Source organism: Pan troglodytes, chromosome 2 (genome assembly GCF_028858775.2).
Source record: "Pan troglodytes isolate AG18354 chromosome 2, NHGRI_mPanTro3-v2.0_pri, whole genome shotgun sequence".
Lineage (NCBI taxonomy): Eukaryota > Metazoa > Chordata > Mammalia > Primates > Hominidae > Pan > Pan troglodytes.
This window is the reverse complement of record NC_086015.1, coordinates 34,035,194-34,062,098: the sequence shown is the minus strand read 5'-3', so window position 1 is coordinate 34,062,098 and position 26,905 is coordinate 34,035,194. Positions and strand designations below refer to the sequence as shown.

Sequence of the window (26,905 nt, the reverse complement as noted above, 5' to 3'; positions counted from 1 at the left end):
CCATGAACCAAATGTTTAATAGTGTTTATATGGGGTATCAAAGTTGTAATTGACTTTTATTTTCTAGTTAATACTTTTCTGAGTTTCCCAATATTTCTAAAATATGCATATATTTATTTCTTAGCACGATATTGGTGCTATTAATTTTTAAAGTGAAAGGAAATAATTAAAAAGAACGAGATTATCCTTCAAAGGGTGTAGGAAATGGACTTCAAATGATGGGAGGGGAGGCCAAAAGCAAAGAACAATTAGGAAACCATGAAGGCCTGAACTGGAGAGTGTCCATGCTAAAAAGTTCAAATTAACATGTTTTCGTAAGAAACTTAATGTGGGAAAAGTTTGAAGCATAAATTTTGAAAGCCTTTAAATTCTCTGGTTTGGGCAAACTGGTGTTCCCATTCACTGAGATAGGAAATTTGTCTTGTAGAGCAAATTGAGTTCCATTTTAGAGATACTAAATCCTTTATTACGCTGCAATAGTTGGAGTGGTCTAACTGCTATAACTAACAACTGCAATTCTTAGTGGCCTAACACAACTTGACTCTTCTTTCCAGCAAAATCTGGTGCAAATGCTTCTGGCTGGTGAACCTGTGAAACTATCATCTTTTAATGCTGTCGGGGAAGAGAAAGAGCTTGGGTGATCGCACAGACCATGATAGGGATGATACACAGAAGTGATCTGTGTTGATTCTAACCACATCCCATTAGCCCTATGTCTGTCATACAGCCTGCATAACTGCAAGGAAGGTTGGCAAATGTCTAGTAAAACAGAAATATGAAGCAAAGGTTTAGGTGGACACATAGCATTTTCTCCACTCCAGACCTCCTGGTGGGGAAATTCAGGAGACAGAAATGTCCAGCTGAGTTAGAAATCTGAACAAGAGAAAACATTCAATAATGTCATTACTTAAATGGTAGTTGAAGTCAGGATTAGGTGATTTAGGGGGCGCATAGACTAAGAAAGAATTGGCATGGAACCCAAGAGAATGTGTAAACATATGCAAAGGAGGAAGAAAGAGGCAGAGAGGAAACAACCAGAGACAGAAAGTTAAATCAGATGAGAGAATCAGTGAAGGAAGAAACTCTATGATGCCAGATGTTAGAGAAAGGCAAATCGAATTTGGACAGGAAAGCTTTTCTATGTTGATCTTGGCAACTAGAAAGTAATTGGTAGCTTTCACATACAAGGATTAAGTAGGTTTGGAAGCAGGAATCAATCTCTGGGGGTTGTGGAGAAAGTGGGAAATGAGAAGTATGAATGAATAACAAACTTCTCTTTCAAATCCTTAAATACTTTGAAGGGAAGGAGGGCGAGAGAGCAATTAGAAGAGTAGGGATGAATGGGTGATGGAGAACTCCATATATTTTCTTAGTAACCATTTCATTTCCTATTTATATGAGTCAGAAACGCTTAATTACCAAATAGATTCTGATCAATGTAAGCACACTGGTTTTCTATAATTCCAGTGCAAAAGAATATACTGCTTTACTCAGACTGAATGCCCATACCAAGAGTTTTGAATTATCAATTACAACTTGTCAATTCTATTTACTATTTATGTTAATCTGGGGCCCCAGTTTGAGAGGCCACGTTCCCCATTAAATCGCTCAAACATGTAGCAGGCAGGAATTCTCATAAAATTAAATTTCGTAAGGGGAGGATTTAGGTTTTGTAGAAAATGTAAAATAGTGTAGCATTGGGCAGGATTAGAATAAGAAAAACATGATATTGTGGGAAAGGGGAGGGGAGCCAGAAGAAAAATTATGTTTGCTAACGAAGTAATTAAATGCTCTGTGGAATATCCATTTAGTTATATATTTAAATGGTTTAATAATTTTTTAAAATTATAAAATATTTATTTTTCTTATATTCCTTTGTTTCTGTTTTTTTGGTAGCAACATTTAACATTCGGACTTACTCTCTTAACAAATTTTAGTAATTTGTTAATTGCTATATAAAAATAGAAACAATTAGGATAACTATCCAGAGTCTCCGGGAAGGTGGGAGGGTGCTTTCAGGATTTTGATGACCACTCAGCCTCAAAGCTGTGTTGTCTGTGAGACAGCATTAGATACAAGATCATGTTGTTATCCGAAGTGATTGTGGAAAATATATTAAACTAGGGGAGAGGCTTAAGCTGTTTAAGAGTATTTGCTTCCCTCCTCCTGCACCCCTTGGTATAGGATTCATCAGTTCATAAGCCTGAAAGCTATCTCTTGGTAAGCCTAAAAAGTCAGAGCCTGGAGTTCTGATACCTTTGTTCCTCCTAATTGTGTCTCCCCAGCAGCACCAGTGCAGACATCCCTGACCACAGGCTAGGAAACTCACTTAATACTTTTCAGCAGCTTACCAAGAGGAAACAGGGGGAGGGAAATCACATTTTCACATGAGAAATTCTGATCAGCTGTGATCCTCTGTCAGCCCATGAATTTCAACTGGTGCTGCATTTTCAAATTCACTATTTCAGTCCTAATCAGTCTGTGGAAAGCAGTCATGGGGGTTATACTTCACAAGCAGTTTGGCTTACTGAACACTCAAAGGAGACTGCAAGCGAGCTTTCAGCTGATAAAATTTGCTCCTCAGAGTACAAAGGGAATATAAGTAAATCTGTCTTTATAGGCCCAGCATTTGAAGCAAACTAAAGAATAGCTTGAAAGCATTTGATTGTCAGAGATTTGAGGCAAAGCCTGGATTTTCAATAGGCGATGGGCATCCTCTGTGCTGAAGGCGGCAGGAGTTTCTCAAAGCCCTACTGAGTTGGAAATGGAAGGACACATTTTATTTCTAGTGCTAAGAAACATCTGGAGGGGAAAGCCTCGCTTCTTGTAGTTTCCTTGGATATTAGAACCTGTTCCACAGAACCCACAAATTCTAAATACTTTTCCCAGATGAATCCCAAGAGGCAAAATTTTAGGTGGACTTTGTCATGGAGTCACTGTATCTAAAACAGCTTTCCATTACCGGACTTGGAAATAAATAACCTCATGGAAGTACACATATACATATAAGATTAAGCTACTGTTTCCATTTTATTTTTGTTTGTTTTCCAAGTGGGGGTAAAAATTTCGGAAGTGTATAGTGAAATTAATATGTTTAAAATAAATCCTACCTTATGGAAAAATCAATAATACTCATTGTTGAAGTTAAAAATCTCTCTATGTTAGAAAAATGCAAAGCCTAGAAGTAGCTGCTTTAAATTATTGTGTTTACGTACCCAGACCCACAAGCACGCTTGCTGGATTGTAGTCTATGGTGCCCTCTGGTGGAACAGAATCACTATCGTGTCTCTTAATCCTAAAACCAAGTGTCAATGTTCAAAGAAATCTGGATTCATTTTAGACAGATATGTCCTAGGATTTGAAAGATTTCCATGAAGTGTAATGCCAGCTGTTTTGGGGTGTGTGTGTGTTTTGTTTTCATTTTTCAATGAATAGAAAGTCCCCTACTTTTGAATATTCATCCTATGTTGATTTGTTCAGAATTTGAGGCTTCCATAGATACATTTTTGAGGTGTGCTTTAAAAAAAATTATTAAAAGGAATTCTGGTAATTCCCAATTCCATAGTTTTAGAAGTAGTAACATTTCTAAACTTTGTCTTTGATAACTTAGTCTTATTACTTGTTTGGTGTTTTTAACCACATAATCTAAAATTTACTACCAGTAAGAGAAATGCCTACTTAAATGGAATCATTGGAAATGATGTTGTACAAACAAACAAGTAAAATAACACCACCACCAAAAATGAGACCTATTGTGAATGCAAGCTTGATTTGCAGCATGTTTGCCCATTTTCACAACCATTGTAGGTTTGGGCCCTATTCATAAATAATACTGTTAATGGGAGTTCATTCATGATTTGGCTCTCTGCTTGTCAGTTGTTGGTATATAGGAATGCTTGTGATTTTTGCACGTTGATTTTGTATCCTGAGAATACGCTGAAGTTGCTTATCAACTTAAGAAGCTTTTGGACTGAGACAATGGGGTTTTCTAGATAGAGGATTATGTCATCTGTAAACAGACAATTTGACTTCCTCTCTTCCTATTCGAGTAACTTCTATTTCTTTCTCTTGCCTGATTGCCCTGGCCAGAACTTCCAATACTACGTTGAATAGGAGTGGTGAGAGAGGGCAATCTTGTCTTGTGCTGATTTTCAAAGGGAATGTTTCTAGCTTTTGCCAATTCAGTATGATATTGACTGTGGGTTTGTCATATATGGCTCTTATTATTTTGAGGTGTGTTCCTTCAAAACCTAGTTTATTGAGAGTTGTTAATATGAAGGGATGTTGAATTTTATCGAAGGCCTTTTCTGTGTCCATCAAGATGATCGTGGTTTTGGTTTTTAGTTCTGTTTACGATAAATTACATTTATTGATTTTCGTATGTTGAACCAGCCTTGCATCCGGGGATAAAACTAACTTGATCATGGTGGATGAGCTTTTTGATGTGCTGCTGGATTCCATTTGCCTGTATTTTATTGAAGATTTTTGCATTGATGTTCATTAGGAATATTGGCCTGAAGTTTTCTTTTATTGTTGTTGTATCTCTGCCAGGTTTTGGTATCAGGATGATGCTGGCATCATAAAATGAGTTAGGGAGGAATCCTTTCTTTTCAATTGTTTAGAATAATTTCAGAGGAAATGGTACCTGCTCCTCTTTCTACCTCTGGTGGAATTTGGCTGTAAATCTGTCTTTTTCTGGGCTTTTTTTGGTTGGTAGGCTATATATTACTGCCTCAATTTCAGAACTCGCTCTTGGTATTCAGGGATTGAACTTCTTTCTGCTTCAGTCTTCGGAGGGTGTACGTATCCAGAAATTTATCCATTTTTTCTAGATTTTCAAGTTTATTTGCATAAAGGTGTTTACAGTATTCTCCGATGGTTGTTTGTATTTCTGAGGGTCAGTGGTGATATCACCTTTATCATTTTTTATTTTGTCTATTTGATTCTTCTCTCTTGTCTTCTTTGTTAGTCCAGCTAGCAGTCTATTTTATTTATTTATTTTTTCCAAAAAACAAGCTCCTGGCTTTGTTGATTTTTTGAAGTCTTTTTCATGTCTATATCTCTTTCAGTTCTGCTCTGATCTTGGTTATTTCTTGTCTTCTGCTAGATTTGGGGTTTGTTTGCTCTTGGTTCTCTAGTTCTTTTAGTTGTGATGTTAGAGTGTCAATTTGAGATCTTTCTAGCTTTTTGATGTGGGCATTTAATGTTATAAATTTCCCGCTTAACACTGCTTCAGCGGCATACGAAAGATTCTGGTATGTTGTCTCTTTGTTCTCATTAGTTTCAAGGAACTTCTTGATTTCTGCCTTAATTTCATTATTTACCCAGGACTCTTTCAGGAACAAGTTGCTGAATTTCCACATAGTTGTGTGGTTTTGAGTGAGTTTCTTAATCTTGAGTTCTAATTTGATTATGCTGTAGTCTGAGAGACGGTTCCTCGTGATTTCAGTTCTTTTGCATTTGCTGTGTTTTACTTCTAGGTATGTGATCAATTTTAGAGTAAGTGCCATGTGGTGCCAATCTAGGAACACAGCTAACAAGGGAAGTGAAGAGCCTCTTCAAGGAGAACTACTCAAGGCATTGCTCAAGGAAATCAGAGAGGAAACAAACAAATGGAAAAACATTTCATGTTCATGAATAGGAAGAATCAATATTGTCAAAATGGCCAAACTCCCCGAAGTAATTTATAGATTCATTGGTATTCCCATTAAACTACCATTGACATAGGTATTATAGAAAAAAACTATTTTAAAATTCATATGGAACCAAAAAAGAGCCCGTGTAGCCTCGACAATCCTAAGCAAAAAGAACAAAGCTGGAGGTATCACATTACTCAACTTCAAAATATACTGCAAGGCTACAGTAACCAAAATAGCATGGTACTGGTACAAAAACAGACACATAGACCAATGGAACAGAATGGAGAACTCATTTATAAGACTGCACATTTACAACCATCTGATCTTTGAGAAATCTGACAAAAACAAGCGATGGGGAAGGGATTCCTTATTTGATAAATGATGCTGGGAGAACTGGCTAGCCATATGCAGAAAACTGGAACTGGACCGTTTCCTTACACCTCATACAAAGATTAACTCAAGGTGGATTAGACTTAAATGTGAAACCTAAAACTATAAAAACCCTAGAAGAAAATCTAGGTAATAACACTGAGGATATAGGCATGGGCAAAATTTCATGACAAAGACATAGGCATGGGCAAAGATTTCATGATGAAGACATGCAATTGCAAAAAAGATGCAAATTGCAACAAAAGCAAAAATTGACAAATAAAATTTAATTAAACTAATTTTTTGTTGTTTTTTTGAGATAGAGTCTTGCTGTGTCACCCAGGCTGGAGTGCAGTGGTGTGATCTTGGCTCACTGCAACCTCTGCCTCCCAGGTTCAAGCAATTCTTCTGCCTCAGCCTCCCAAGTAGTTGGGATTACAGGTGCCCACCATCAAGCCTGGCTCACTTTTGTATTATTAGTAGAGATGGGATTTCACCATGTTGGCAAGGCTGGTCTCAAACTTCTGTCTTTGGGTGATCTGCCTGCCTCGGTCTCCCAAAGTACTAGGATTACAGGTGTGAGCCACCGTGCCTGGCTGTGATGTAATTAAACTAAGGAGCTTCTGCACAGCAAAAGAAACTATTAACAAACAGACAACCTACAGAATCGGAGAAAATTTTTGCAATCTATTCATCTGACAAAAGTCTAATATCCAGCATCTATAAGGAACTTAAACAAATGTACAAGAAAAAAAAAAACCAAACAGCTCCATTAAAAAGTGGGCAAAGTACATGAACAGATACTTCTAAAAAGAAAACATACATGTGGCCAACAAACATGATAAAAAGCTCAACATCACTGATCATTAGAGAAATGTAAATCAACATTACAATTCTCACACCAGTCAGAATGGCAATTATTAAAAAGTCAAGAAACATCAGATGCTGGCGCAAGGCTGTGGAGAAATAGGAATGCTTTTACACTGTTTGTGGGAATGTAAATTAATTCAACTATTGTCAAAGACGGCGTGGCAATTCCTCAAGGTCCCAGAACCAGAAACAGCATTTTATCCAGCAATCCTGTTACTGGGTATATACTCCAAGAAATAGAAATCATTCTATTACAAAGATACATGCACAGGTATGTTCCTTGCAGCACTATTCACAGTAGCAAAGACATGAAATCAATCCAAATGCCCATCAATGATAGATTAGATAAAGAAAATGTGGAACATATACACCATGGAATACTATGCAGCCATATAAAGGAATGAGATCATGTCCTTTGCAGGGACATGGATGGAGCCGGAACCCATTATCCTCAGCAAACTAGTGCAGAAACAGAAAACCAAACACTTCATGTTCTCATTTATAAGTGGGAGCTCAACAATGAGAACACATGGACACAGGGAGGGGAGCAACACACACTGGGGCCTGTTGGGGGTGTGTGGGGAAAGGGAGAGCATCAGGAAAAATAGTTAATGCTTGCTAGGCTTAATACCTAGGTGATAGGTGCAGCAAACCACCATGGCACACATTTACCTATGTAACAAACCTTTGCATCCTGCACATGTACCCCAGAACTTAAAATGAAATAAAATACAATAAAATATATTTAAAAAATTAGTGGCTGAATATGGTGGTTCACGCCTGTAATCCCAGCACTTCAGGAGGCCATAGCGGGTGGATCACGAGGTCAGGATATCGAGACCATCCTGGCTAACAAGGTAAAACACCGTCTCTACTAAAAATACAAAAAATTAGCCGGCCGTGGTGGCGGGTGCCTGTAGTCTCAGCTACTTGGGAGGCTGAGGCAGGAGAATGGCGTGAACCTGGGAGGCAGAGCTTGCAGTGAGCCGAGATCATGCCACTGCACTCCAGTCTGGGCGACAGAGCAAAACTCTGTCTCAAAAAAAAAAAAGAAAAGAAAAGAAATTAGTAACACTGATTTCCTTCCCAACTTGAGAAAATTGTCAACTTTCCAAAATGTTCGAATCTTATCAGAAGAGATTCTACAGAATATGACACTCTGAATTACCTCAGAAATGCAAAGTGTGTTTTTGAGAGTGTGACAATAATAAAAAAGCTTAGCCAAACAAAATTGGACATATTTGAAGACAACAATGAAAAAAACAAAACATAAACAAAAAACGAATTTTGCCTCTGAAAACCAAAAGCTTTAATAAGATGCACTAGTTGAGAGAGAAATTAAAAATTGTCTTAAGGATCTGGACACATAACCTGAGGCCCAGAGAGATGTATTATCCTGGTCACGTTCTCTAAGTAGAGAGCCCACTGTGACCTATGGAACCCAGGTCTGATTTTAAAGTTTGAGTGCTTCCATTCTGCCAGGATTTCTCTCCATGAGGTAAAGAGCTGGGTCCTATCTGAATAGGCAGGTGTGCATGAGCCCCTATCTACAAGTGCGAATGTGTGTGTTCCCATTGTTCATGTTGTAACGTATGTGCATGGAAAGACAATATTTCCAACCAATACAGGCATGTTTTGAGACAGTAGAACATGGTTCTGAGAAGCCTGAGTACAAAGTAAGGGCTTACTCACTGAACAGGTTATTGGTTTTACCTTCCTTTTGAGACCATCCTGCCAAGCAACTATCATGCCAATGGCAGCACTGTGGTCACATAAGAAGGTCTAATGATACTAAACTTTCCAATTTTACAACTGAATCCCAATTTACCCATTCTATTCTTACCCAGGAACATTGTGGTTATAATATGGGTTCCAATTTTCTCCAGAAACAAAAGAATCTGATTATATGTTCACAAGAATCCAGTCTCCATAATGATCAGTGTCATTTCATTCAATAAATTAGCCTTTTCGTTTTGCATCAATTTATTCATTCATTCACATGTTCAAAAATTATTTATTGGTCTTGGCCTACAGAGGACAGCCAAAAAATTATTTATTGGGAGACATCCAGTTTCTCTCAGGATAATGCTGCTTGAATACAAATGTTCCTACTTTACTTACCAAACCCATACAGAGCATTTAGAAAAGAGAAAGAGAGAGAGAGAGAAATTACAATCTATGCCTATAGCATTACAAGGAAAGAAAACATATTACAACCTTCAATTTATGTACAATTACCTGAGAAGCCCATGCCAGGGTGAATAGTCAACATATTATACAGAAAAGAAGTAGATGCAACTGGGAAAAACTAACATCATCATCATCATCATCATCATCATCTCTGTCTCTTTCTCTCTCTGTCTCTGTAATCACTCTGGAGAAGCCAGCTGCCATATTCTGAGGACACTCAAGCAACCCTATGAAGAAGCCTACATGAAGAGGAACTGAGATCTCCAGCTAACATCCAGAGAACAGAGGTCTCCTGCCAACAGCTTGGAAGAGAATCCCTCAGCCATAGTCAACCCTTTAAGTGACTGCAGCCCTGGCTGACATCTCATTGACACCTCATGAGAGGCCCTGAGCCAAAATCTCCCCCTTAAACTGCTTTCCAAGTTCCTTTCCCACAGGAACTGTGGTATAATAATTGTTTCTTGCTTTAAGCCACCCGATTCAGGATGATCTGTTATACAGCAATAGATGGTAACTAATGTAGGGCGGGTCAAATGGAAAGGATTTGGATGTGCCTACGACCACAAGTATTAGTCTTGTGAGAGTAATGCTTTCTGGAAGAGATGAGCTATCTTAATAGGGAAAGTCTTCCCTTGGAGGCTTGGCAGTGAAGGGAAAGAACAAAGCAAGTTTATAAATTAAGGGTCTAAAAGAAACATGAAAATTACAGAATCAGAACACACAGCCCTCTTCTATTTCACAAACACTACATTTAACAACCTACGTTTCACTGTGCCAACCAAAAAGTACATTCTTGAACTAAGAAACCTGATAAACCACCTAAATCCCAGACTCCTAACACAGAAACTCATGCTATTATTCACCCAGGAAAATTTAGGACATTTAAAAACAAACAGAAAATGGCAAGCAATAACCATATAAAGCTACTGTAAGAAGAAAACAGAATATGAACATCAAAACTCCTCAGCTAATTAAAATTATGTCACCTGCATGTGAAATCATAAAACGGAAAACTTGTAAAACAGTACTCTGATATAAATTAAATATCTTTAAATGAACACTTGTAAATATGAAAGACCTTAAATTAGACAAAAATTCAGACTAGAAATGGGCCAAAATAGGAAGATGTGATATGAGTGTTGACAAATCCTAGGAAGTAAATTGAAGAAAAATTCAACATTATCTCAGAAATGAAGACTAACATGACAAGGCTGAACACAGTGGTCCACGCCTGTAATCCCAGTACTTTGGGAGGCCAAGGTGGGTGGATCACTTGAGGTCAGGAGTTCGAGACCAGCCTGGCCAACATGGCAAAACCCCATCTCCACTAAAAATACAAAAAACTAGCCAGGCGTGATGGCGGTTGCCTGTAGTTCCAGCTACTTGGGAGGCTGAGGCACAAGAATTGCTTGAAGGGAGGCAGAGGTTTCAGTGAGCCAAGATCGCACCACTGCACTCCAGCCTGGGTGACAGAGCCAGACCTTGTCTCCAAAAGGGGAAAAAAAAGACAAAATGACAAGTAACCTAGGTAGTGAAGTATCAACTAAAATAGAAAAGACATTAAGGAGAGGAATGAAGCAGACGAGAAAAAGAAAGAGTGATAAAGTGATACAGAAGATAGGCAGAAGACCCAAGAAAAACAATGAAACAAACTAATGTTTAAAACTAACTATTTAAAACTATAATCAAAGAAAACTTTCCAGAAATAGAAAATCTCAATCTATTTATTGAAAGGGGTCACTATTCCTGGAGAATCAAGGTTGGGACACATCCTAGAGAACAAACTGACAGGCTTTAATGCTATAGAAATAAAAAAATTGGTTACTCCAGAATAAAAAGACCACATTTCTCTCTCTCTCTCTCTCTTTTTCTCTCTTTCTCTCTCTTTCTTCCCTTCCCTCCCCTTCCCTTTCTTTCCTTTCTTTTCTTTTCTTTCCCCTCCCTCCCTCCCTTTTTTCTTTCTTTCTTTCTTTCTTTCTTTCTTTCTTTCTTTCTTTCTTTCTTTCTTTCCTTTCTTTCTTTCTCTCTCTCTCTCTCTCCTTCCTTCCTTCCTTCCTTCCTTCCTTCCTACTGTGTTACCCAGGCTGGTTTCAAATTCCTGAGCTCTAGTGATCTTCCTGCCCCAGCTCCCAAAGTGCTAGGATTATAAGCAGGAGCCACCACGCTGTGCCAAAAAGACCACATTTCGTATGAAACGTAAGATCAGTAGGATCTTGACAGTAATAAGCAAAATAAATAATAGTGGCACAAGAAATTTCAGTAAATTCAAGGAAAAGATATGTGACTCACAATTTTACATCCAGCCAAATGTCTTTCAAGTATTGCAACTGTAGAAAAGCAAATTTAAACATTCAAGGACTTGAGGGATATTATACTCCAGACCCCTTCTTGAAGGGTGGACCAAAGGAAGACCTTCATCCAATGGGGATATGGCAAGAAAAACCTGAACAGAAGGAGTAAAGTAAACATTGGCTAGATATTTTTTAAGATCTAGCAATAAAACAAAGCTGAAGACAAGGGAGGAACAAGAGTACATAAGGTTATGTGACCTGATCTAGTAGAAATAAACATAAAAAAGAAGAAAGAGGAAAATTGAATAAATGTATTGGTTGCTGAATAGATAACATGTGGGAGCCAAAGGATAATATTTAAATTTCATAAATCAAATAGTAGAGTACATAAGATGAAAATTTAATGATAATGATGATAATACTAATAATAAAGTGTTTATTTCTACCAACTATTAGATAACATCAATAACAGTTTGTTGTTTTTGTTATTATCATTACTTTATTTAGCCACATAGTATTTTGAAATAATAATAATTGGGTGCCTTTAAATAGGGCATATACCATCCAATTCCCACTGGGTCTGCACTCCTATAATGTCACTTATTCACATTCCCTGCCGAGTCCATGAAGGCATTTTAGTTGAGGCCATGAGGATACTTTATACATAGCGAACAAAATACATGTAGATTTTGATTCAAGAAGCTGACACATCTATCTATATCTGATTAGCATTCATGATCCTGATAAAATTTGAGGCACTGAGAAAGTGAGTTCCTACATATGAAAGCCTGAGGTTTGGAGGAAGGATTTTGAAGAATTTACTAAGATGAACAGAATACTACTTCATTCAGTCAACCTTCCTTGGCAACACCATATATATAGATATCCGTATTTCCAATGGTGCCTTTAAGCTTATTTGATTATGGTGGATTGAGATATAATATTGTCTTCATTTATAGAATGAGGTAATTTTATTATTTATCATGAAACCTGGAAAAAAATGTTTTTGTAGTGTGATGCCAAAAGAGAGTAACAAAATCTTCATAAATAATTTTTCTAAACAAGCAATTATAGATGACCTACCTACTATGTAAAGTAGGATGTTGTGAGAAATTCTATATATTCAGATGAGGACACAGCCAATAATTATGCCAAATTCTAAAATAATAGGTTAAATACACATACATCAACTAAAGGATGTGCTTTGATGAGGGGGTAATAATTCTTAACATGTGCTGCAAATAAGTTGAATGAGCTTAGATAATTTATTAAAATAAATCTTGAAGGTCAAGGTACCAGATTCCTGCTGTATCCCTCTTACCTCCATCCCCTCAGCTTCATCTCTGATGTCCACTGTGGCTTTTGCCTAGTTCCATATGAAATTTAACTCATCTTGCTCTCCTAGCAGCTCACTCTTAAGTGTGTATAGCACATCTTTTGCTTTTCGGCTGAGGGTTTCTCTTTTTGGCATACGTAGAAGTACAGAGGAGTTAGTACACCCTAGGGCAACCTTCAGTGGGTACTGGAGTTGATAAATGTTTCTTTTTGGAGATGATCTGGTGGGAAATTCTGAAAGTTGTTTTGGAAGCTCCTCAGAAGGTCTGTTTAGATGAAGTTGCCCATGTTGTTTGCCAACTCAATAGCACACTCCTTTTTTCTCTTTCTTTTACATGTTCTCTGGCCCTGTTTCTAGGAATCAACTCCAAATATAACTACCTGCACACCAGACCTTGTTACTAGGTTTTAGGAGATTCAGATGAGGCCAGACATCTAGCAAAATGTAAAGAGTCTAGCGATTATGGAAACCAGTATTAAAACTTCTCAAAAAAACAAAATAGAATTACCATATGATCCAGCAATCTCACTGTTGGGTATATATCCAAAAGAAAGGAAATTGTATATTGAAGAGAGATCTGCATTCTCATGTTTATTGCAGCACAATTCACAATAGCCAACATATGGAATCAACCTAAGTGTCCATCAACCAATGAACAAATAAAGAAAATGTGTCATATATACACAACAAAATATTATTCAGCCATAAAAAGAATTGAATCTTGTCATTCTCAGCAACATAGATAGAACTAGAGGTCATTAAGTTTAATAAGCCAGGTATACAAAGACAGATATCTCATATTCTCCCTCAGGTGTGGGGTCTAAAAAAGTGGATCTCATGGACATAGAAAGTAGAACGGTGGTTACCAGAGGCTGGAAAGGGAAGGGAGAAGGGAGGAGAAAGACAAGTTAGTGAATGGGGATGAAAATACTATTAGACAGAAGGAATAAGTTCTAGTATTTGATAGTAAACGAGGAAAATTATAGTTAACCATAATTTGTTATATATTTCAAAATAGCTAGAAGGAATGTAATGTTCCCACATAAAGATAAATGTTTGCAGTGATGGATATCCCAGTTACCTTGATTAGATCATTACACACATGATTATTGTATATACGCATGAAAATATCACATGTACCCCCAAAATATGTACAACTACTATATATCAACTGAAAAAAAATATTTTTAGGTCCCATCCTCCCTCATAAGTGGGAGAGAAGAACTTCCTTTGCTTTGTTGATAATTCTATCCCAAATGCCTTAGGCTACTTCTTGTTGCATTCTTAATGATCTACCTGTAATAAGCAGCCTTGGGTCTCTGATTCTCAACATGTGCAATTCTCCCTTTTGAGTACAGTGATTCTTACATGAGCATGCATTACAAAATTATTTGTGGAGCTTTATGAAAATTCATCATCCTGGACTTCATCCTAAAACTATAGTGTTAGAATTTCCTAAGGTTCTTCTGATATTCAGCCATGATTTATAATCATTGGTCTAGAGAGCCCAATCTACTCTTTGTCCACCACCATCATTCATCCATTTAATTATAATTTATTAACATTCAACTATGTATCAGGCACTGTGCTAGGAACTGGGGATAAGAAAATAACTAGAACTAGGTCCATTTGGGCATCCTAAGCTTATCTTGGTGTATAGCCATGCCACCCTGAATGCACCTGATCTCGTCTGAACTTATCTTGGATGTCACTGCCTCTATAAACCCTTTACCAGACACTTTTACTACCATGAGCTTTAACTTTCCATTCCCTCTGCCCATAATTAGAGGTCTCATTCTTAATTCTTCCCCAATAACTATGATTCACCTTGCTACAAAATTTGCTGCATTGCTCTGAAATGATTTACAATTCTGTTTATTCCACTCTACTCTGAGCTCTCCAAGTACAGCAATTGTATTCATTATTATGACATTTTTGGTAATGTTAAAAGGAAAAAAGGGAGGGATAGAGAAAAAGAAGGAAGGGAAATAGTGAGGAAAGCACATTTACTATTGTGAATGTCCATGACATCATCCTTAAACTTGGCCCTTTGCAGAATGCTTTAATTCAGATAGAAAGTAAACAAAAATAAGTATTATGTGTTTGCAAGTTGGGCCCTCTCATATTTAATTCTCTCAACAGTCTTGTCTTAGACATGTTATCATTTCCATTTTGAAGATAAGTAACCAGATATTCTAAAAGATTAAGTGTCTTCCTCAAGGTGTCACTTACTTCTTAGTAAATGGAGGATCTGGGGTTTGAACCCAAGGCTCCCAATGAAAAAAAGGCCCAGAGTTTTTACTGGCCTTGCATGTACAGACTGCTGCAGTGTATGAGTATGTCTGTTTGTAGACTTTTCCTTCCACTGTAACTTCTCAAAGGCAGAAATAACATTTGTTTCATCATTTCCAGTATAAGAGTCAGTGTTTAACAAAGTTACCATCAGGAGAGGAATAAATTCTTCAAGGGACTGTTCATCTGTTTCTTTTGATTTTTGGCATTAAAGATCTCGGTAGTCCTGCTAGAAATTTTCCATCAAGGTTATTCTCCAAGTTCTTGTGGATGACTTTGAAATTTAAATTTTCCCATCATCTTCCAGAATGAAGGCTGAGGTTAAAAAGGCATATTTCATTTTTTCTCCTTCTCCCCATGGCCTTCAATGTCTTTTTTTCTCACCATTATCCTTTCCCTCATCTGTGATATATCTGAAAAATGTTTTACTTATATCTTCAGCTGGCTCTCCTCTTCCCATTTCTCTGTTCTTTAAGCTTCTGAAGCTGCATCTTCCCTGTGGAACTCATGCCAAATATAATTATCCTGCACTGTTTGGGAAAGGCTTAGATTTGTTTCATAGGTTGTTTCTTTAGCCTTAATAAGTACAGACACTTATTAGCTGGCCACAATTTCATTCTTCCCTCTGTGGGTTGCATTTCTTTGCTCATTAATGTGTAAATCATAGATTTCCCTAATTACACACTGTTGCCTTTTCTTTTCGTCTCAGAGCTTGAAAATTAGTACGGGGCGGGGTCGGACCCTGATAGAAATGTCTAGAATGGTTTCTTCACACACATTTGGGGATGCTACAGGGACAGAGTAAATTTAGCTTCAATGTGTGTGTTTGTATGTGTGGTTGGCTGCACTGAATGTTCAGTTTGTCTGATTCTGAGGTTAAGAACACAACAGCTAGTGTTTAAGGAAAACATGTTTCAAGAACCTCAGCCTTGCAAAGTCAAAACTATAAATTCAAATGAATTAATTAAATGTTCAGTAAACACTAAAGTAATTTTGCCGTTTATCTCATGTCTCCTAATGATTTAACTCTGAAATTAACAATCTTTGTGTTTCTGGTAAAAAAGCTGGAAATGTTTTTTAGTTGATGATAAATTTATTTATTTGAATCTACTACAGTAATGATTTGAACTAGTTTGTATATGGAGAAATATACAAAGCTGATTATAATTAGAGTTATTTTTGAAATTCTTCTAATGGGTGAAAATCCAAAATACACTGTGTCCTCCTATCCTTGTAACTCAAAGTGTAGTCTTGGGTCCAGCAGCCTCGGAGCCAGAATCTCAGGACACGCCTATCCACCACAGCCCAGACCTACAGAATTATAATTTGCACTTTTAACAAGATCTCCTGGTAATCCTGTACACATTAAAACTTGAGAAACATTGTTCATTATCATGGATCCCTCCAAAATACTTCGCTTTGAAATACATGGCTAGTTCAACCAAACTGCTATAAGAAAAATAAAAAAGGTAGCTAGGTAGCATGTATGTAAAACCCACCACAGAAGGAATTCAAGTTCTGAACAGAGTTTCTTAGCCAATTTGCTTTGTTTTTGTAAGGGGTACTTCTTAAGGATATTAACCATATTATCACATGTTTCTGTTGCACAGTATTTCTACTGGCTAAAACTTATTTCAAAGAGGATTATAGGGTTGAGGAAGAGAACACCACCACTCAAAAGGATGTAGTCATTAGAACCAATCTCACTATTTCAAGGAGTGAGGATAAAGCCATGTAGAGATGGGAACTTTTACTACCAAATATTTAGGTTTCCAGCTTACATGTTTCATGTACTTTACTACATGGATAATGATTTCCTTCTCCTTTGTAAGGAAACATCAGATATACATCAGATACGATCTTTTATTCTCCTTTAAGAGCTGCTCTGAGTGGCTAGTTTGCCATATTAATTTTGTCCTTTTCAAGTTGTGTTTTGAGCATGTGAACTGCTTTGGCAATGACTAAACAGTGGCTAAAACAGTAAAGGATAACTTGCTTATGAATAGCAGTGTGCCATACTGGGTCTTCCTATTTATTTCCTTATTTCTGAGATAGAATTTAAAAAACAAAGACAACCAAAAAATCCCACGAATTGAGCAGTATTGCAAATGACCAGAAAATATTTATCAGCACATTAAAAAAATTCAAGCTCTCTGCTCGTTACCCTGAGTAATAGCACAAAGGTGAGATACACCAAAAGAATAATCACTAAAATTCACCAGGTGATTGGACAGAATGCAATAGATGGAACGCATCTCTCATTGGAAACCTCTTAATCATCTTGTTTTTCCTTCCCATTTGCAGGCAATTGTTTCTGATCAAAAGAATTTAGGGTGTGGAGTTGGATAAGCAACCCAGTAAATGTGGTAGAAGTGTTTAATTGATACTTCTGTTGTACCCTTGTCAGGTGACTTTGTTCCAAGTACTTATTCTTGCGATATTGATTTAAGGAGGGACACTGTTAAACTCACATGCGTGGAAAATACTAGTGAGAAAATTTCATAACCAAGTTGAATAAATTTGTAAAAGTGTGGGAAATAGAAATTAAAAGCATGGCCATGTAGCTCACTTTCATCCTTTAAGGTTATTTAAAAAAAAATAGCTATGTAGGAGCGAAAAGGTAATACTTTCTATTGCCCTTCATGAGGGTTATAGCTAATACTCCTATAACAAAAGACAGATTAGTAAGAGAACTACAAAAAATTATTTAACAAAGCTTTACATGAAACAGAAGCTTTCAGGAATGACTCAAAGACTCAGGGAAAACCGTGTATTTTTATGCTTTGGTGGTGTAAAGAATGGACAATTTTGTAGAAAGAAATGTGATTGTATAAAAACAGTGTGATCTATTATTTATGACCAAGAGTGGAAATTCAGCAAGGCCTGTTTGTTCAGATTCTTCTTGGCTTCTTGGTGTAGCATTTCTTTCCCTCCCCAACCCAGCTATGGGGCAGGACCACTTCGGAACTAGGGTATTATGACCTATTTTGAGGCAAGGTTGGTCAGAAAATTCCTGTATTCGTCCATTTTCATACTGCTATAAAGAACTGCCTGAGGCTGGGTAGTTTATAAAGGAAAGAGGTTTAATTGATTCACAGTTCAGCATGCCTGGGGAACCCTCAGAAAACTCACAATTGATGGTGGAAAGCAAAGGGGAAGCAAGAAACCTTCTTCACAAGGTGGCAGGAAGAAGAAGAACCCAGTGAGGAAGGAAAATCCCATATTAAAACCATCAGATTTTGTGAGAACTCACTCACTATCACAAGAATAGCATGGGGGAAAACACCTCCATGATTCAATTACCTCCACCTGGTCTCTCCCTTAACACATGGGGATTATGGGAATTATGGGGATGACAATTCAAGATGGGATTTGAGTGGGGACAGAAAGCCTAACCATATCAATTCCTTTACAACCATCCTTCACACAGAAAGACAGGAAAAATCAGAGTGAGCTTCTTCCTTCTGAGACCTCCACCAGTCTCCTTTAGGTCAAAGTACTTAGTTGTAATGTTTTCTGAGACACAGCAGTTGCAAATTCTTTGATACTCCTCCCATTCAATGATAAGGTCTGTGTTTCTGAGTGGACTTGCGACTCTTGTAATCAATAGAATACATTAGAAGCAATGCTGTATGACTTTTAAACTTAGTCTGAAACAATGAGTCTACTTCCACCTTGTTCTTGGAGCACTGAACAGATCTGTAAGAAGCTCAACTGCCCTGAGGTTGCCACACTGTTAGGAAGCTGTGTCACACAGTTAAGCTAACATGTAGGTAGCCTGGTCATCAGCCTGATCTTTAAATCCTCCCAGCCCAGGCCCTTCAAGTCTTCCCAGTTGAGGCCTCAAGTAACCTAAAATAGAGATGAGCCATTTCTGTTGTTCCCTCCCTGAATTCCTGACCAACATTATCAATCAGCATAATAAAATGGTTGTTTTGAGCCACTAATTTTAAGGTGATTTGCTTCACAGCAATAGTAATGAAAATAACCTTCTCTCTCTGTGTCTCCACCCATTTCCCCAAGGTCCAGAGTTCTAAGATATATATTATTTTCCAAAGCAATAGCTGAAAATATATAGAATTTTGGCTATGAATAGTACCTTAAATTGTATCCAATCCGGATTTCCTCCAAATTGAGTAATTTCCACAGAGCCATATTTTCATACTACCTATATTATTATTAATTCATGCTTTTCTTTTAATTCTCTTAATTATTTTTACTATTTAACCTTATTTTAAGTGATAGCGGCCATGATGGAATCTTGATGCTAAGTTTTATTTTTCTAAAATTATCAATTTTCATAAATACAAATATAAGAAACATACTTATCAGTGTATCACCAAATAACATGTTGTATACTAACAGTGTAACATGTCTTCCAGTTTTGAAAATAATGATCTGATACAAACCTTCTGTATGACAGACAACTCTATCTGACATAGACTAATTATGCTCTGGGCTCTTTCCATTTCTAAGATCAAAGAATAAAAAGCATTCTACTGTTCTGCCAACTTCTTCTTGTTTTGACTGTTTCTCCAAAAGCACTTATTGTCTTTTATACTTTGTGCAAAATTATGCATTTTATTTATTTTATACTTTGTGCAAAGTTATGCATTTTATTCATTTTATTTCAAGTAACTAAATTTTATACCTTACCCTCCTCAAGTACAATAGAGTTTACTTCCGATGGTAACTACTCCCTTAACTGTTGACTTTGGTCTTCACAAACTTGTTCCTGTTGAAACCTATTAAAAAGGAAATAAGGCAGAAGGGATGCCTGGAACACATGTCTGTGTATATGAATAATGTAGTGGATATATCATATCAAAAATGATGTTGTAGGCTGGGCGTGGTGGCTCACGCCTGTAATCCCAGCACTTTGGGAGGCCGAATCATGCGGGTCACGAGGTCAGGAGATTGAGACCATCCTGGCTAACATGGTAAAACACTGTCTCCACTAAAAATACAAAAAATTAGCCCGGCGTGGTGGCAGACGCCTGTAGTCCCAGCTACTCGGGAGGCTGAGGCAGCAGAATGGCGTGAACCTGGGAGGCCGAGCTTGCAGTGAGCCGAGATTGCACCACTGCACTCCAGCCTGGGCGACAGAGCGAGACTCCATCACAAAAAAAGAAAAGAAAAGAAAAAAATTAAAAAAGATGTTGTAGCATAGGGCTACTCAAAGTGTGGTAATGAGGCAGGTGCCAGTGGGTGAAAGGTTTATTACTGTCCTATGGGGAGATAACAACAAAATTTGAGAATCGGCATTTTTAAACTTTATAATTTAATGTCAGTTGAATTTAATAATAGTTAAAAATAGGGAACTTAAATTGTGTGTCTGTTTAATTTAATTTCATTTAGAAAGTTTTTGTTGTGTTTTACAAAAGTATTGGTTTACGACAGACTAGAAGTTAAAGCAAAAATAAATGATTATTACAGATAGTTTGAGAAGCACTTGTATAAAAAAACTAAATAGAATATAAAATTTTATTTTAAAAAGGACTCTGTAAGAATATCATCTCAATTTGTCAATGATATAATTTGTAGATATTCTGCGAAAAAAGTGGAAAGAAGCATATTCACTAACATAACCAATATTCTAGCATTAATTGTTGCTGAGTGGTGGGACATGACCCTAAAATGCATATCATAACCAGTTATTTAAAAAGAAAATGGAAATATTTATCTTCCTACTGATTGTCTTACTCTTTTTCCTCTGCCCCAGACTCCATCAGAATTTCAGCACTTGAAAAAATGAACACCACTGTCTCTCAACAACTTTCACCAATTGCATTTGACTGAATTAATTTTATAAGACAGCTTTCAATTAAATCCAACATTGCTGGAACATAATGTTTTAAAACGTTTAGGCAAAGCATAATAAGGCTTTAAAACAGAGCTAGAAACACGTTTTGTCATGCCTTGATCCTAGATTACCTACATTTCTGCTTAACAGATGCAATAAAGCATAGTTACTGCTAAAATGCTCTTGTCTGCTTTCGGTAATAACCCAACTGATTCTCATAGATCAAATGGGCTCATTAGACACTGAGACATGGAAACACACTCACACATAATTGGTATTCCACTTTGTAGCCATAATCTATATGATGTAATGTTGCTAAAGAAATAATGGGATTTGAAGCCAAATTTGAAGTTTGAGTTTGAATGACAATTCATCGGTTGCTCCTACCTCCATGGTTGTTTCAAGAATCAGATATTAATTATGTAAAGAGTCTGAAGAAATACTTTATTATTTGAGATGTAGGGTTTTAAAGTAATCTGTTCAATTTTGCTTATAACATTATAAATAGACTTATATAGAGGTAACTAATCTCCCGAATCTGCTATTCCATTACATAAAGGCCTGCTTGTGGTTGAGATATATGGATGCAATTGCTAGTTTAGGAATATGTTCCTGACAAAAATAAGATTTTCCTCTCAAATCATGCCACTTGCAGTTTGGCTCTACACCAGCCCATCATAGCCATATTCAATAATATTGTTCTATCTCTTCTTAAAACTCACTTATCTCTTATTTTCTGTAATACTGTGTTTCTCCATCTAGCTATAAACAATTTTTTTCTCAGCATCTTTTATTGATTCCTTCTACTCTATCAAGACTTTCTTTGAATTATCACTGTTTTTTCTTTGGCCCAATTTTATATTCACTATTCCCTCTCCCTGAGCCATCTTAATAACTTTCATGATATTAGCTACCCACTATAACCTAATGACTTACACTTTTCTGACTTCAATCGTGATTTCTTTTCAAACCTTGACTTAAGTATACAACTGAAGGTTAAATCATCTCACGTAAATGTTTCACCAAGAGTTCCAACTCAAAATATCTCATAGTGACCTCGTTAACTTCTGCCACAAAAGCTGTTTCTCTTCCACTAATTCTGTCTCATTTTTTGAACTGTTATATCCTCAATTACTCTAATCAGAACCTAGAGAATCTCTTCCACTGGTTCCCCATTTTCTAAACTCTATATCCATTCAACTACTGAATACTTCTAACTTAATATCTCTACTCATCACCTTGTATTACATAAAAAACAACCTGAAAATCTCAGTGGCCAGCCACTGTAGGCATTTGTTCTCATTTATATGGTTCTAGGGGGTGACTGTGGTTCTGCTGATTTAGGCCAGACCTATCAGGGATGCTCTGCTTCAGACTGCAAGGCAACTGGGTTTGGCCTCAGACCAAGTATGAGATTCAGGGGTATTCCCATCCTCCTGGAACTAGAAGCTACCTAGAGTATGTTTTGTGGTGATAAATTCAAGAGGGTTAATTGCATACTCACATTTCAAACCTCTGTTTATAACAAGTCTACTCGTATCCCATTGTCTAAAGAAAATAGTTAAGCCCAAAGACAAGGGGTGGGAAATATACTCTGCCTCTAGTGCAAGGGACAATGTTACGTGGCAAATGCTGTGGGCGTGTAATTCCAAAACAGGGAGAACACAAAGAATTAGAGACTTAAGACCCAATCTACCACTGTATCTTAAGTATTTCTTAGCTCTATCCTTTGTCCTCATTCTAAAAGGTATGTTCCCATTTCATTACTACTTATCTCTGCACAAACTTAGGTCTCCCACCAACCTAAACCCATCTTCCATAGTGCAGCCAGAGCACTCAACAGAAAACACAATTCAGACCATGTAACTTCCCTCATTGTAGTTCTTCAGAGGCTCCCCGTTGCTCACTGAATAAAATCCAAGCTCCTCAGCAATGCGTACAGTGTTCTCCAATGCACATTCGTGCCCTTCTCTGCAGACTCATCTCCCCCAACTCCTCCCTTTACTTTGTGCATCAGGATTAATGAAATACAAATAGTTGTCTCTGTGTTGCAGTTCCACAAGTTTCCACACCCTTCTGCTATTGTTCACATTGTTCCTTCTCTTGAAACGTTCATTTTTCTCCTTATTCATCTGGCAAATTCTTGCTTGTCTTGTAAGACCCAGCTCACACATTGTCTCTGTGGTGAGTCTTGGGATATCCTCAGGCTGGCTAGTGCTCCATCATAGACCTTACTACGTTTTGTTCAGTGGATTGATCCAAAGTTATTTCTTTTCCAGCATACCCCCAAAAACTCTTTCAGGAGTCTGTGAACATGAGTAGGAAAAAAATATATTCCTTTATTCTTACTAACATCCAACAGAAATTTAACATTTCGTTTAATGACAATTGTAAACAACAAACCACAGTACTATTTAGAGTGCTTTATCACCAATAGAAATTATGAATCATTTTATATCACACTACAATTTTTGTAGATAATTCAAAATTTCATGTCAGTAAATCATATATAGCATTAATAATGCAGTTCATTTATTACTAAATCGACAAATTAAAAATATTTTAATTTTTTCAATATAACTTCTATATTTTATTCTCATGAATTTTGTTTCTGTAAACATTTCTAAAGTATTACCAAATGCCAAAGAGAGCCCTGACACTCAGAAAACCAAGAACCCTGAATAATGCTTCTCTGTTGGCAGTTTGACAATTTCATTGCAAGGAGTACTGGAGAATTCAAAAGCCAGATGGATATCTGAGTCAAAAATATTCACCTCTCTCTTCTGAAATTTTTTCCTTAGTGTTTGTATTGTTTTGTTAATGTGTGTGTTTATTTGGAAGAGTAACACATTCACAAAATGACGCAAAAGATGTGAAAAGTATATAGTAAAAAAATTTCCTTTAAACACAAGCTCCCGTACCTCCACCCATGGAGTAAACCAGTGTGATAACTTCCTTGTAACTGTTTCTAGAGACATTCTATCCCTGTACAAGCAGATCCTGTGTGTGGGTATGGATATGTATAAACACAAAAGGAAAGATATAAAATATATCAAAACACACATGTACACACAGACACAGATTTTTGTTTTTGTAACTCAGCTGACTGGTATACCAGACATTGTTCTTCACCTTTTATTTTATTGAATACTATCTCTTTTTTCTTCTTCTTTCTTTCTTTCTTTATTTATTTTTCCATAGGTTATTACAGGTCATTAGTTGTTCTTTATAACTCATGTTGGTTACATGAGTAAGTTGGTGATTTGTGAGATGTTGGTGCACACATCACCCAAGTGCATCCATCACCCAAGTGTATACTGCACCCTATTTGTAGTCTTTTATCCCTCGCCTCCCTCCTACTCTTCCCCCCAAATCCCCCAAGTCCATTGTATCATTCTTATGCCTTTGCATCCTCATAGCTTAGCTCCCACATATCAGTGAGAACATACAATGTTTAGTTTTCCATTTCTGAGTTATTTCACTTACAGTAATAGTCTCCAATCTCATCCAGGTCGCTGTGAGTGCCGTTAACTCATTTCTTTTTTATGGCGGAGTAGTTGGATACTAACTCTCTCTCATTCATTCTAAATTACTGTTGTATGTAAAAATAAGAACTTCTTGACATTCAACTTCAGTTGTTTTTTTCCCCATTTAAGGAAAATAAATTTGTAATCAAAATAAGAATTTAAAAATTAAGTATAACTCACCACATACTATCTCAAGTACAGTATTATTGATTGATTGATTGATTGATGGATCCTGAAATCCTCCACAAAAATCTGAGTGTCCTGGCCATCAAATATAAGTAGCTTAAAGTAAATAACATGAGGCAGTCTTCTGGGTATTGCTAATGGATGCTGACTTTTTTACTTAAATAGTTTAAAGTGCATCTCCTAAAAAGTGGATTGTCCATCACTGCTCAATACTATGGTTTATGATACTTTTATTTTTTAATTAATTAAATCCAGAGATGGTTTATAGCACGTCTATTTGAGGGAATTTAATGTGATGTTTGAAACAGTGCAGTTGAAAATAATATAGTGACACTGTTCACAATGTAAGTGAAAAAATGACACATACTGTCATAATATGTCTATGCATGTAGGATTGCATATAGAATTAAATATAGAAAACAAAAGAGTTAAAGAAACAAATTTCTCTGTTGTGCAGTTATGATAGGTATTTATTTTCTTCTATAAGTTTGCATTTTCCAAATTTTCTATAATCGTTATGAACAATCAGAATAATTAGGAAAAAAATTAAAGAAAACAAAAATCCAAACTGAGAGAGCCAAAGACATGGAGACAGAAAGGCAATGAACCAGAGAAAAAAATAAATAAGGACTTTATAACATAGCTAAATACAGATGGAAAAAAAAGAAAGCTAATAAGAAACTCATTCAAAACGCTGACTTTTCTAGAAGCCAAGACTGGGTCCAATTCACTTAATAAGACAGAGAAGTGTTAAAGAAGAATAGATATCCTGCTTCAGCTGTGTACCACAATAGGCAAGCATCACCCAGACAACAGTATGGCTAACACAGACACAAATTCAAGAGCCAGGGTTTGAGGTGTACAGGGGACTGGGACTCACAATGGCTGCTGACAAATTTTCATGTGAGGAATATACACATGCAGCTCATGAGGGAGAAGGCAGAGCCTGGGAGGTGAGCACACATTGCCAGCTTCAGCATTTACCTCCTAGCTGTCCTCCAGAGTGGATGGGGAGGAGGAAAGTTGGAGGAGGCAAAAGGTCAGAGTTTGCAAACAAAAGAGCAGAAGGACAAAAACATCAAGGTGTACTAAAGATGTCATATTTTGTTTCAAATAATGAATTAAGTAGTAATAGCCCAATATAGAAGAGATGTTTTAGGCATCCTCTAAGACTGGAAAGACTCTTATAATGTTTCAGAATTAGAAGAATGCCTCAGAAGAAATACATAGAATGACATTCTTACCCATTTGTTTTAAGTTAAATAGAGATTTCTTTTCCATTCACCACTGTGGATTAATTCCTGAAAGGATCTACAATAACGTCTGCCACCTGGAAAATCATGTGTCTTTTCTGAGCCTCAGTGTTCCCATCTGTATAAAAGAACAATAAATCCCTGCTCTACTAACCATATGTACTAGAGAATATGAAAGTTACAGACCTATGATGATTTTGGAATTTGTTCAGTGCTATAAAAAAGGGTTATTAATTTCTCATATATCAGTAGCAAAAGAACACAGATGTCTTTTTATTTCTTGTTGCACTGGGTCCAGCTGATTCGAAGTGGACCTCATACCTAAGCACCTAGCCACCTGCCACACTTCTTGATGTTTCAGAGCAGAACCAGGTTCTCTTTCTTCACAGTTTTCACTTCTTTGCCAGACACTGAAACAATTTTCTTTCTTCGGTTTTCTTCCTCCATAATTAACTGGAATGAAAAAAAAAAAAACAAGTCTTAATCTAATCAGAAGCCCTAAAGAGTGAAAAGATTTAGAGAAGTACTGTCTGAGAAAAATCCAACTTGCTGTAGGTCAAGTAGTAAGATCTTTGTGAACTCGACTCCCTGTTCACCTTTCAACCAGGATCTATCTGGTATCTCAAAAAGGTTACCTTTCTAACCCCTGAAAATGGTTGCTGGCCTCAACCACTGCATATTGATGTAGGTTTCTTGTATTCTTGACTTCAGCAGAATCTTTTAATAAGATAATAGCATTCAATGTTTGCTGAGCACTTACTATATGCCAGTTACCCTTTCAAATGTTTTACATGTATTTATTTAACTCACAAAAACTCACATGAGACAGATACTATTAGTTTACTTATTTTAGAGATGAGGAAAACAAGGTTTATAATGTTAACAATGGAGAGCTGAAAATTAAACACAAGTTGCCTGATTTGAAAGACTGTACTTTTACTGCTGGACTGTACCTCTGCTACAGTAGTAGAGAGGGACTTGGGGGGAATTATTACACCCTGGATGCCCCGTTTTTATGACACTTAATATTTTTAGGTATATTTCCTGTTTAGAAGTGTAGTAGATATATTGCTCATGAATATGGATGCCTATGTGTAAAGATTGTTAAAGTTTTAATGTTTTGTACTGTATAAAATAAATTTACCTTGG

At 36.7% G+C, this 26,905-nt stretch overlaps 1 long non-coding RNA gene across 1 annotated transcript in view; it reads left to right on the top strand.

Moving 5' to 3' along the window:
• Positions 1-26,905, top strand: part of LOC129143608 (uncharacterized) — a 111,622-nt gene that overhangs the window by 36,170 nt on the left and 48,547 nt on the right. The window lies entirely within an intron of this gene.